At 38.4% G+C, this 12211-nt stretch overlaps 1 protein-coding gene across 7 annotated transcripts in view; it reads left to right on the top strand.

The window, feature by feature from the left end:
* The window catches only part of OCA2 (OCA2 melanosomal transmembrane protein), a 220655-nt gene that overhangs the window by 118620 nt on the left and 89824 nt on the right, over positions 1-12211 (top strand). The window lies entirely within an intron of this gene.

The following is a 12211-nucleotide window of genomic DNA, read 5'->3' as shown; positions in this document are numbered from 1 at the left end:
CTTTCATCCATAAAATTTAAAACATGCTTTTAAATTTATTTTATTTTATTTTTTTTTTAGAAACCAAGTACACATAATAACTGTTGGGTTACCTTGAATAGTACAATCTATTCACTTACATAACATTTTTGTGAATGAAACACTGTACAGAAGCTAGCATATTTCAATTCATCTCCCAGTAATTATTGCTACTTGCAGCTTAGTATGTTCAGATATAGCAGCCTTATAATCAGTATACCATGTATCTTTTCTCATAATCAGCAGCTCCTCCATTGCTGCAAAGCTAATCAGTAGCCGTTCAATTAGAACAAATGCTAAAGCAGTACTTCTTCTATTGAAATTTTCAGTGAAATGGGAAGAGAAAGCAACAAACACAGGCTCTATTAATAGGTAGCTGGAGCAATTTGGATTTGCAGAAGGAGCACAATGTGTTCCAAGGTGTTTTCAGAGGTCCTTGCATTTCAGATGGCAATGATTCTGTGTTAACTTGAAATGGCTTGTTTGAAGCAGCTGCTTTAATCAGCTAAATTTCTGCCTTCCCTCATTCTGCCCCCAATTAGCAATTAAGCAAGATATGTGACACTTGTATTATTCTCCTAAGATTTTTTTTTTTTTTTTAGTCTTCCTTGTGCTTTAAGATTTTTCTGTTGTTTTGGCCTATACTGAAGAATTTAATTTTCTTAATTTTAAGAAAAAACAGTGCTGTTATTCTGATAACACATTGGCAGATTGATTTCAATGCAGTGTGTTACCAGTGTCTTTAAGTTGTTGTCTTTGAACTGAGCTGTAGCACTTGCGCAGCAAGAAAAACACATATCTCTTCCCCAGTAGTACCATTTACCTGCAGTTACTTGAAGCGTAGCATATTACAACATAAAAAAAGAATCTGAAGGACTCAACCATGGAAGAGATAAATTCTTCTGAAAAATGAAGGGATATCATAAGGAATTTTTTGAGTTTGACTTTCATCTGATAAACCTGCACCTTGTTCTGTGTTGTGGAAAAAGATGCTAGGACTGGAGTAGGCTGCTATGAAGTTTTAAAAGGTATATGTACTCTTTCACAATAGAATAAATAAGGCAAAATAACAGTATATGAGTGGCAGAGGAATTAATGTAGCTGTTCTGTCCCCTCTCCTTCACGCTCCCAAGACATTTTCTTATTTGAAATCAAAGATTTTACATCCCTTAAGGGTTAACCTAGTGTTACTTAGTCCCTGGGAAGCATGAAAATGATATATATATGAAATATGAAATGATACATATATGAATATGAAAATATGCTGTTATGTTTCACTTATGAGACTGTGGATCTGTGGACCTTAGTGCTTGGGAAGATCCTTTCCCCCAGGACAGTGGTTGACATGTAGTTTGGTGACAAGTATTATGCTTGACATTCTTTGCCAAAGAAGAAGAACATTCACTTGCTGTGATGACTGATTTGGCACCAGCTCCCAATTTCTTCTGTGTTGCTTGCTCCAGTTCTTGATTGTTTTGCTTGTTAAAAGAGAGACCCACTATTGAAACAGGAGGGGTGATGATAAGTGAGGGGGGAGCATGTTTATTCTCTATGTAGTTCACTGTCTGCAGCATCTGGGAAAATAATGCTGTGGTAGTAGGATAGTATGCAAAACCTACAGCAGAAGGAATTTTCTAATTAATCACAGTCGTGTGTGAAACGCTTAATGTGTGAAAAAACATGACACTGTTTCCCTCAACGTGAAATGTGGTAACCAGATGAGTGAGCAAATCTGTTTCTTCCATGTGGAGCTTTGCAGCTGCTTCTATAAAGGAAGAACTTAGAAAGGAGGAGGAAACAAACAAACAAACGATCAAAAAGAAAACAAACAAAAACAGGCACAAAACTAGCAGAAAATAGGTAGAAACTTTAGAATGGAAAAAGAGAAAAGAATAGGGGAGCGATAACAGGGTTGTCAGATGTACAACATATAGGACTGTGCTGGCTGTGTACACAAGATGTCCAGATGTTCCTGGATGTAGAGTGTGTTGCTTACATCAGGCCTCATTTCGCATGAAACTATCCAAAGGATGACACAGCTAGAAAGAAAGTCAAGACAGAAGGGAAGATGGAACTGAAAAACCTGTTCAGCACTTAAATTCTGACGAATTTCTCTGGGTCCCATAGTAGCATAGGCTGTAACTGTAGCTAACCCCAAGGTATAACCCAGTGTTGTCATTGTGAACCCCCTTGCCTGCTGTGGTTCTGAGGTGCTTGCCTCGGGGAACAAACCCCAGGGCATGTGGCTGTGGTTTAACAGCTTTTGTGTTTTATTATGGCATGAGATGTCCTGTCTGCTGCTGGAAGAAGTCATGTACTCTCTCTGTACCAGGCTCTCATGGCCTGTGACGCTAGCCTGGGGTTCCATGTAGACACAAGTTGGTCCTAGGCCTGTCAAGCACACTCAAGCTATAATTCTTTTGTGACAATCATTCAAACAGATTCATAGTTTCTTTCTGGCCTTGAGACATAGCTTATCAGTCAAAGTTTGTCAGTAGGCACTTAAAAGTGCTGATAACAGGATATTTAAAAAATGATTTAGTCACATCAGTTGTGTCAAATAAATGTGTGTTTAATTTTTGTATTTTGCTTGGTTTTGGGGCACTTGTAGGATCTCTCCCCCCGTCATCACCCCAGTTCAGTCTAGGGACCACTTCCAAAGATGTTTTTTACAAGACGACAGGTTTGGCTCCCTGAATACTCACACAGTCCTCCAATTCTACCCTGGTTGCCTCTGCATCCTCTAGCACTGTTGTGTACCTTCATGCCCTGGCCTGCAGTGTGGTGTACAACCTTTTGGTTTAATGCTAGTGAAGAACTACTCTGATGATTTGCAAGACAATCCCAATGCTGGTTTCAGACACTTTCAAATGAAAAAATCCCACATAAAATACAAATAATGTCCAGGGCCACAGGGCCACTGCAGGGACACAGGGTATAAGGTGTCATGGAGGATCATTGCAACTTTGTGTAATGCTTTTCCTCAGGGCCAGAGAAAGATCTTTAGTCCTATTTTAGTTAGTAAGGTACTTGTAACAGTGGGGACCATTTCATGTTAGAATCACTGAGAGGTAAGTCATGTACTGAGCTGGATTAAATACATCAGTAAATCTCTGTCCTCTGGTGTGTTTGTATCTATGTAGGTACTAACTGCCAGTAAAGCACTATTGGTGTTTCAGCATAGCTGTTGAAAGCAGTAGGCTGGCTTACTTGGAAGCTGGTTCAGGTGAGATATTCAACAGTCAGATTATTCAGAGAATAATGTCCAAAGAAAGGAATATTTTAAAATGCTTTCAAGCACTCAACTCCAAGCTAGATCTGGCTGGCAGTTTTGCAACATACATTGCACTCTACTGTCCTCACCCAAGATAGGGAATCTATCACAACTTCTTGTGAATTTCTTTTTCAATCAGTTATGATTAAAATTAGATTAGGAAATGTTTCTCAACCCTAGAATTGATTTTTCTGCTTAAAATCAAAGCACGGAAGAGAGAGATCAGCCTGCCTATGTGTACATTAGCATGTTCCCTTGAGCTTCAGAATAAAAAATGAGTGATTTGATATGAAGGATACATGAATACTCCAAACTTTGCCCTATTTGACATTATAGGTAATACTCATATTTTGAGCTTGCTCACACTCTCTCTCTCATCCCAGTGTATGGAAAGCATTTTTAAATCTTGAAGAACAGTGTGGAATAGGAAAACTTTTTTTTTTTTTTTCTTCTCTGCAATCCAGTTGTGTATATTAACAATGAATAGTTAATATTTTAGCTTTCCTACTGTAGTGTATAGTGTGCTAAGCTAAAAGATGTAGCTTTCTTACAAATTATGTTGGAATCTAAGACCATATACTTATTGTACATTTTACATCTTTTATTTTAAACAATGGTAAGACTTTCAGTTTCAAAGGAACTAGTCTTATGGTCCCTGTGGACCTGTCTACTTTTGTTTCGCCAACACAGTTCTATCCACCAGGGGTCATGGTTTTATGTTTGAAAATGTAACGAAAAATAATCTCTTATTATTTTCACTTTCAGTAGCTCTTCTATAATCAGGAATAAAAATAATTGTAGTTATTTACTTTACATGTATTCAAGATTTTTATATTTTTTTAAAGATTTCAAAACATTTTATGTTTAAAATCCTTGTATGTGTCCTTTGCATTCCTTTAGAGTTGACGGAGTATTTCCCGTGGAAAGAGGAAAATGTTGATCTGTCTTTTCTTGTTTTTTAAGTCATAAAAATGATATTCTGACATTGCAGAATAAGGGAAATATGACAATTGCATTTTATTTGCCTAGTGTATTGATAATGCAGTTGTCAGAAGAAGGTTGCAGTAATATTACTTTACCTGCCTTATTCAGAAAGAAAGTATAATACAGTGGTATTTTGAATCAATAGAGCAGCACTTCACAATTTTATTATATACATTTTTCATTGAAGGATTCAGTACAGAAAAATCTCTGATGGGAGGTAAAAATTTAGGAAGCGATACCTGCAGTTTCTTTTATAGCACTTGTCCCCCTAGATTTTTGTGTGCATACCACAACTGCAGAACAATAGTATGGATATACATTTTCCAGGAAGGCCTGGGAATTCTTTAACAGTGTTTTATGATACACTATGACAAAGTTTTCACTTTGCTCTTTTGGTGCTAAAGCTCCTAAAATCTTCCTGGTATACAGCGCTACATATTATGTTAATTTAGTACATGCCCTGTATCATTTTGCTCCAAAGAGCTTTTACTGTGATGACTGTTCACAAAAAAAGCATAATCTTGACATTTTTAAATTATTTTTGCCATTTTTTATGTATCAAAGCTGAATGAGCTGAACTTATTAGTAACCATTTCTTACACTTAAACCAGTAGCAAAAAGATATGCTAGTTCTGAAATGAGCTTATTTTGCTCTTCATTTTGCCCTTAGATGAAGCATTTTCTTTTTTATCTTTTGGATTATGAGAGGTATCCTCTTGAGGCTGTATCTTTTCATGGTTCTTTTCCCTTAATAGGACTCGGGGAATACCATCTTTCAGTTTTTGCTTGTAGCACTTTCTTTTTTCCTTGGTATTGAAATGACCTCAACAGTTGTTTGGTTTACTGCAAAATGTTTTATGATTGGAGTTTATCTGTCCACTTCTAAAAAAAAGGATAGTGAGTTGAACATTTTTTTTTTTTTTTTTAATTATGAGGTGGTTGTACTTTAATGGAAAACATTGGCTTTCAATTGCTAAGTCTAGCAGTCTGAGTTAAAATGTCTTGATAGAGAGTAAACAGGAATTATTTTCATAGATTTCAGACCAGATGACTTTTCTTCTGAAATAAACTGTACTGGGATTTTAGATAAATTTTAGGCTGAAAATACTTTATTCTTTACTTCCTATGACCCTTTGCTATTCTCAAGCAGAAGAGATTATTGTGATAATATTGGGCAAGTGCTTATGGTACACATGGAGCCTAAATATACTCATACTTCTGCTTTTGAAGGATGGGGAAATAAAGCACAGGAAATTAAGGGGCAAATCCAAAATGACTGAAATAATGTTGCATCTCTAAGTCGGAGAACAGAGTATATATTTCCTGAGACCCCATCTCTCATTCAGTAAGAAACCAGCTGGAGAGTAATGTATATCTTTTTCAACCACCTTGAAACACTGTGAGAGACCTAACTTTCTTTAATATCTGCAGATCACTCCATCTGAGTGTTATGTGACCATCATAAAGGTATTGAATTGACTACTCTCTCATAAAATGTAGCGGTGATCTTGTAGTGTTTTGCTGAAATTCCTCATGCTTCTTTTAGTAGTTAAAATTACGGGGGACAATCCAAAGCACAATGAGGAAAATACATTTCAGTTTTTAAGAAAGATGCTTGCTGTTTTTCATCTTTTTAAACAGCCTGGCTCCTGTGGCTGTTGTTGTCTGCCCTAGCTTGCCCAGAAGAAAACTCTACAGAGGTGGTTTAAAAGTGTGGCTCAATCTGAAATGCCATGCAGTTTTCTGCCTGGGCTTCAGCTGCTTTATTGCAGGGACAAGGGTCTCTTGTACTTCTTACGCCATGGCTGCAATCCCATGCAGAGCATCTGAATATGTCCTAGGTGCTTCAGTGACCAAATGGGGCTCCAACAGTCTGAAAGCTGATATAAATCTTCTGTATCACTTTATGCAGCACTGTGCAGATTTCTTGCATTCCTTTGCAAGTATTTAGCTGAATCAGGCAAAGTGTGTTTTGTTGCAGTTTTGAAGACCCTGCAATATTTTTGCGTCTGCTTACCTCTATCCACATGATTTATAAATTGTCCTACTCAACAGAATAAAGACAAGAACATTTCATATATATATATACACACACACATATATATATATATATAAAATTATTATTTTTTCCTTTCCAGAATTAGAGTTTATGCTCATCTCCTCTTGAGGGGTGCTGCTTCCAGGAAAGAGGTGTCAGTTGTTGAGCTGGAAATTCCTCAAGGCAAATTCTTTCCACACTTGGACTTCACCTTTCTAACTTAGTTTCTGAGCTTTTAAAATGGAGATGACATTTACTTACACTCTAATAATACTGAGGAAATAAATTACATTATATCAGGGATTTAAAAATTTACTTAAAGTTATAGGTATTAATATTGCTAGATTAAGCTATAATTCATAGTACTTAATTTACTTTTCTGTTAACTTTTAAACAGAAGTATCCTTGTTAGCTAAGTTAGCTAAGAAAAATAACTGCTTCACTGGAAAAAGTTAAGCTACAATATCATGTGGAGAAAAAATGCTTTCACAGGAACATGCTTTGAATTTTGTTAGTCACAGCCCCAAATTGTCTTGCTTGCAAAAAGGTAGATAATATATTTAGTGCACTTGCAGGTTAAAAATTGTCATTTTATGATAATTCTTATCATCTCATCAAGATTGGTCATGCTCTTCTGAGTATCTTCAATAAACAAGACTGTCCTCTTCAGATTCTGAGACTGGGAATTAATTACACTCAGTTTTTAGAATGTCTTCTTTGTTATTGGCAGTCAGGTGGGAGGGAGGGTATGATTAAGTGAAAATCAGTCTGACTATTAATTGGTGCACTGCAGAAAGAATATGCATTTTTGGTGAAACAATGTTTTCTAAAATGTAGAAAATCTTACCTAAAATGTCACAGCTCAGGTCTGTAGCTGATGTTCTGTTAATTTCAATGAGTCCAGGACTTTGAGCCTGTTCTTTCCATGGTGAAATATGCTAAATGACAATAACAGTGGAGGACATGTGGCCTGCGCTGTACAGGGCTGCTGCCCAGGTATGCAGGGACAGGTTCAGGAAAGCCAAGACACAAGTAGAACTGAGCTTGGCAAGGGATGTAAAAAATAACAATAAGGGAATCTATAGGTACATTTGCCAGAAAAGAGAGGCCAAGGAGAGTGTTCCACCTCTGATAAAGGAGAAGGGAGAACTGGTAACAACAGACGTGTAGAAGGCTGAGGTACTCAACAACTTCTTTCCCTCAGTCTTCACTGTCAGTCAGGCTTCCCACATCTCATTTTCCTGAACCTGTAGGTGAGGGCCTGGGGGGCAAAGTCATAGAATGAAATCATAGAATGGCTTGGGTTGGAAGGGACTTTAAAGATCATCTAGTTCCAAACCCCAAATCCCTCCCACTGTAAGCAAAGAGGGTGGGCTCTTGTTGTGAAAACATCTGTCCTTCTGGACAATGGCTGTATGTGTTGAGGCCCTGCCTCAAGGATGTGGTCAAGCATCACTCATCTGTGGGAAGTAGACAGTAATTTTTTTCCTCTGCACTTCCACATAGCCTTCATTTTTATTTATTTATTTATTTATTTATTTTTATATTTTTATATTTTTTGTTTCCCCCACCCTTTTCCCCTTTCTTTTTTTTCTTTTTTTCCCCTTTAGTTAAATTGTTTAGTTAATAATAATCTCTCCGTAATAATAATAATAATATTTTTTTTCCTTTAATTAAATTATCCTTATCTCAACCTGTGAGTTGTTCTTTACTATGCTTCTTCCCCTCCTCATCTAAGGAGGGGAGGAGTGAGAGAGTGGTTGTGGCGTTTAGCTGCCTAGTACGGTAAAACCACCACAGTGCCTGGAAAGACCATGGGAAAGGCCCTCCTGGAAGCAATGTCAAGGCACATGCAAGACAAGCAGGTGATCTGAGACAACCAGCATGCCTTCACCAAGGGCAAATTGTGCTTGACGAATCTGGTGTCATTCTATGATGGAGTGACTGCATCACTTAACAGGGGAGAGCTACCAATGTCATCTACCTGGACTTCTATAAGGCCTTTGACACAGTCCCACATGACATCCTGGTCTCCAACTTGGGGAGAGATGGATTTGAAAGGTGGACCCTTCAGTGGATAAGGAATTGGCGTGAAGGTCACACACACACAGTGATGGTCAATGGCTCTATGTCCAAGTGAAGGCTGGTGATGAGTAGTGTCCCTCAGGGGTCCCTCTTGGGACTGGAAACTTTTAAGATCTTTGTCAACAACAGACAATGGGACTGAGAGCACCCTCAGGAAGTTTGCAGATGACACCAAGCTGAGTAGTGCAGTTGATACAACAGAAGGAAGGCATGCCATCCAAAGAGACCTGGACAAGGTTGAGAAATGGGAAAAAGCATGTAGAACAACAACAACGAAAAGTGTGTAAAACCTAATGAGGTTTTACAGGTCTAAGTGCAAGGTGCCGCACCTGGCTCAGGGAAACCCCAGACATGAGCACAGACTGGGAGAAGAACTCATTGAGAGCAGCCCTGCAGAGAAGGACTTGGGGGTTCTGGTGGACAAAAAGCTCAACATGAGCCAGCAGTGTGTGCTTGCAGCCCAGAAGACCAACTGCATCCTGGGCTGCATCAACAGGGGAACAGTCAGCAGGGTGAGGGAGGTGATTGTTCTCCCCTACTCTACCACTTGGAGTTCTGCATCCAGGTCTGGGGCCCCCAGCACAAGAATGATGTTGATCTGTTAAAGTGGGTCCAGAGGAGGGCCACACATATGATCAGAGGGCTAGAGTGCCTCTGCTATGAAGAAAGGCTGAGAGAGCTGGGGATTTCAGTCTATGGAAGAGAAGGTTCTGGGGAGACCTCACTTCAATACTTATAGAGGGCTTATTAAAAAAAAAAAAAAAAAAAAAGAGCAGCTTTTTGTTCAGGCAGATAATGATAGGGCAAGGGATAATGGTTCTAAACTAAAAGAGGGGAGATTTGGATTAGATGTTAGGAGGAAATTCTTCACTTAGAGGGTGGTGAGGCACTGAAACAGGTTGCCCAGAGAAACTGTGGATGCCCCATCCCTAGCGGTGTTCAAGATCAGGTTGGATGAGATCCTGGGCAATCTGATCTAGTGGGTGACATCTCTGCCTATGGTAGGGGGCTTGGAACTGGATGAGCTTTAAGATCCCTTCCAACGCAAACCATTCTAGAATCCTATGGACAAAACAGATTAGCAGCATAGGGATTGTACATTTGCTGATCCTTTTTTTTTTCTTTTTTCTTTTTTTAATCCAAGAGATATGACAAAATATTATTTTCTTGTTGAAAATGGACTTTCTAGCAAAAAAAAAAATGTCTGTGAAAAAACAATGGTAGGTATTCTTCTATAGTACCTTGTGGACTTTATGAATGCACCATTTTCACAAAGATTTTTTGATATCATATAATGGGATAATAAATGTAGGCTGAGACACAGTAAGGTTAACCTTGCAAAAAACCTGCAGACTGGGTTTTCCTGGATGAGTGAGTGGAGTCAGTGTGCCCTGACCATCACCTCCCATCTGAGTAGGGAACGGAAACTTATGGAAATGTGGAAATGAGGTATAAGACCTTCTCGCTCAGGGCCAGCCAAATGCTGTCCTACTGCTTTAGCTATAGTTTCAAAGTAATTGATAAGAACCTGAAGCTTCATAAACTCTTGTCACTTGTGTTTAACACAGTTAAAAGATCAGTTATTCCCAAACTGTACAGGTTGATACCCAAGTGGGTTTGCAGACCTGAGATGGTAGGATTAGATAAAGGCCCAAAGGTTTCTGGTTGGGTTCAGTGTTCTCAATGAAATCAAGGGTATTGCATTATATTTCCTTCACAGCAAAAACTACTGCTAACACATGCATATATATACACATATATACAGCACCTGGCGCCATAAAACACATTTACAATAAAAATGTGCCTTGAACTGAAAAAGGAAGAACTTTCTGTTAGAAGGTTTTGTTAAAAACTTGGAAAAACTCTTCAGAAATTCTTGGCATAAATGGAGTAGCAGTGTAAAAGATGTATCGACTCTTCTGATTTTTGCAGGTCATGTTGCTCTGAAGTGAATTTCACAACCGCTTAGATGTTTGCATGCTTGGGATGTTTAGAAAACTAAAGAGTCTGAACAATAAAGCATGCACTTGCTGTATATAAAGGCAAGATCAAAGCCATGTGAAAACACATATTTTTTAACACAGATGAGATTTTGCTGAGCCTGGAGACTAGCCCCACAGCATTTCAGACATGGAGCAGGAATGTGCAACCCAGCTGAGCTGCTTTCTGCTCTGTGGTTTTGTTTGTGGCACAGCTATAGTGATGTTAGCTGTTCCTTTCCGAAAGAATGATGATAAAGACTCTGTGAAAATTCCCACTGGGGATCTGCATCTCATTTAGAGGATGAAAGATTCAACTTTTTTCCATCAGCAAAATCCTTGGTGACATTTCAGTTGGAAAGGATAAGAGAAATGTGGCAGGATGAACAGACAATTGTGAACAGACATGGAGAGAGAATTTTTACAAGGGCAAGTAGTTATGGGACAAGTGATAGTGATAATGGTTTTTAAACTGAAACAGGACAGATTTGGAGAAGATGTTCAGAAGAAATTCTTCATTACGAGGGTGGTGAGGCACTGGAACTGGCTGCACAGATATGTGTAAGCCCCATCCCTGGAGGTGTTCAAAGCCAGGCTGGATGGGGCTGTTAGCAGCCTGATCTGGTGAGAGCCATGGCAGGGCAGGCTGAAATTAGATGGTCTTCAAGGTGCCTCCCAACCCAAACCATTGTTTGATCATATGATCTGAAAAGGTGTTGCAGCAAAGACAGCCCGTCAGAAGCAGAATAGCAAACTGGATAATTATGCTTCATGAGCATTTGCCAGAGAAAAAAACAAAAAACAAACAAAAAAACAACCAAACAACAAACAAACAAACAAAACCAACCAACCAACAACAACAACAACAAAAAAACCCAACACATTCTCTCTCTTGAACTGATGGCAAGAGTTTATAAGCCACAGTCTATTGGACTTAAAATGTTGTGAGAGAACAGAACAAAAAGGACCGTTCACCTGTTGAGGGGGATTTTCCTCCTTCATATGCTTAAATTAAATACAGATGTTTCTATTTCATTTAGTGTAGGGAAGCTTGAAGGGTGGTAGAAATATCTCTTTCACCCTGAAGAACTTAGGAATGTTTTTCAAAGGAAAAAAAATCCACCAGTCGTAAGGTTTAAAATATGTTTTTTGTACGGCTCCGATCCACCTTAATCCTCAAAAACAAACAAACAAATAAATTTATATATTTGGTTGGAAGCAGAAGATTAGCTGTGGCTTAAAGCTCTGTCTCTTTCTTCTTTATGTTCTGGAAGAGAACAGAAAATCACTGCTGATATATTTGTGGGTATCACAACTGCTGATGGAAATGTAAATGATGGCTAGAATGGGCATCTGCACAAACTCATGTGGATCCTCTGATAAGACTTGGACCTATCCATGTTTTAATACAATGTAGTATCAGATTTTAATCAATGTAGTATCCTGGCATAATCCTGGCAAGAATCAATCACCAAGGTGGTAGATTCTGTACCTCTGATATATGTGGTTCAGATATGAACCACATATAAATGGGTTTTTCATATATGAAATTTGGCTTTGTATAGTGTGAATTTACATTTTCAGTCTTACATCATAAAGCCAAGGCAAAGATAATTGTTTTGATGGCTTGCAAACTGTGTCTTCATCTAGAGATGTGACCAATAGAAAATGTGAGTCATCTGCTGTTCATCAGCTGTTCAGGCAAGTTATGATGGCTCTGGACACCCTTACTTTTATTCTTAAATGTTTGAGTTCTGTCAAGTCTAATTTCCTCTTACGGTCAATCTTTACATGATTCACTCTATATCATAGCTATAAATACTTGGTCACAAA

This window comes from Aythya ferina (genome assembly GCF_964211825.1).
Source record: "Aythya ferina genome assembly, chromosome: 1".
NCBI classification, from domain to species: domain Eukaryota; kingdom Metazoa; phylum Chordata; class Aves; order Anseriformes; family Anatidae; genus Aythya; species Aythya ferina.
Note: the sequence above shows the minus strand (reverse complement) of the source record. Positions and strands in the feature narration are given on the sequence as shown.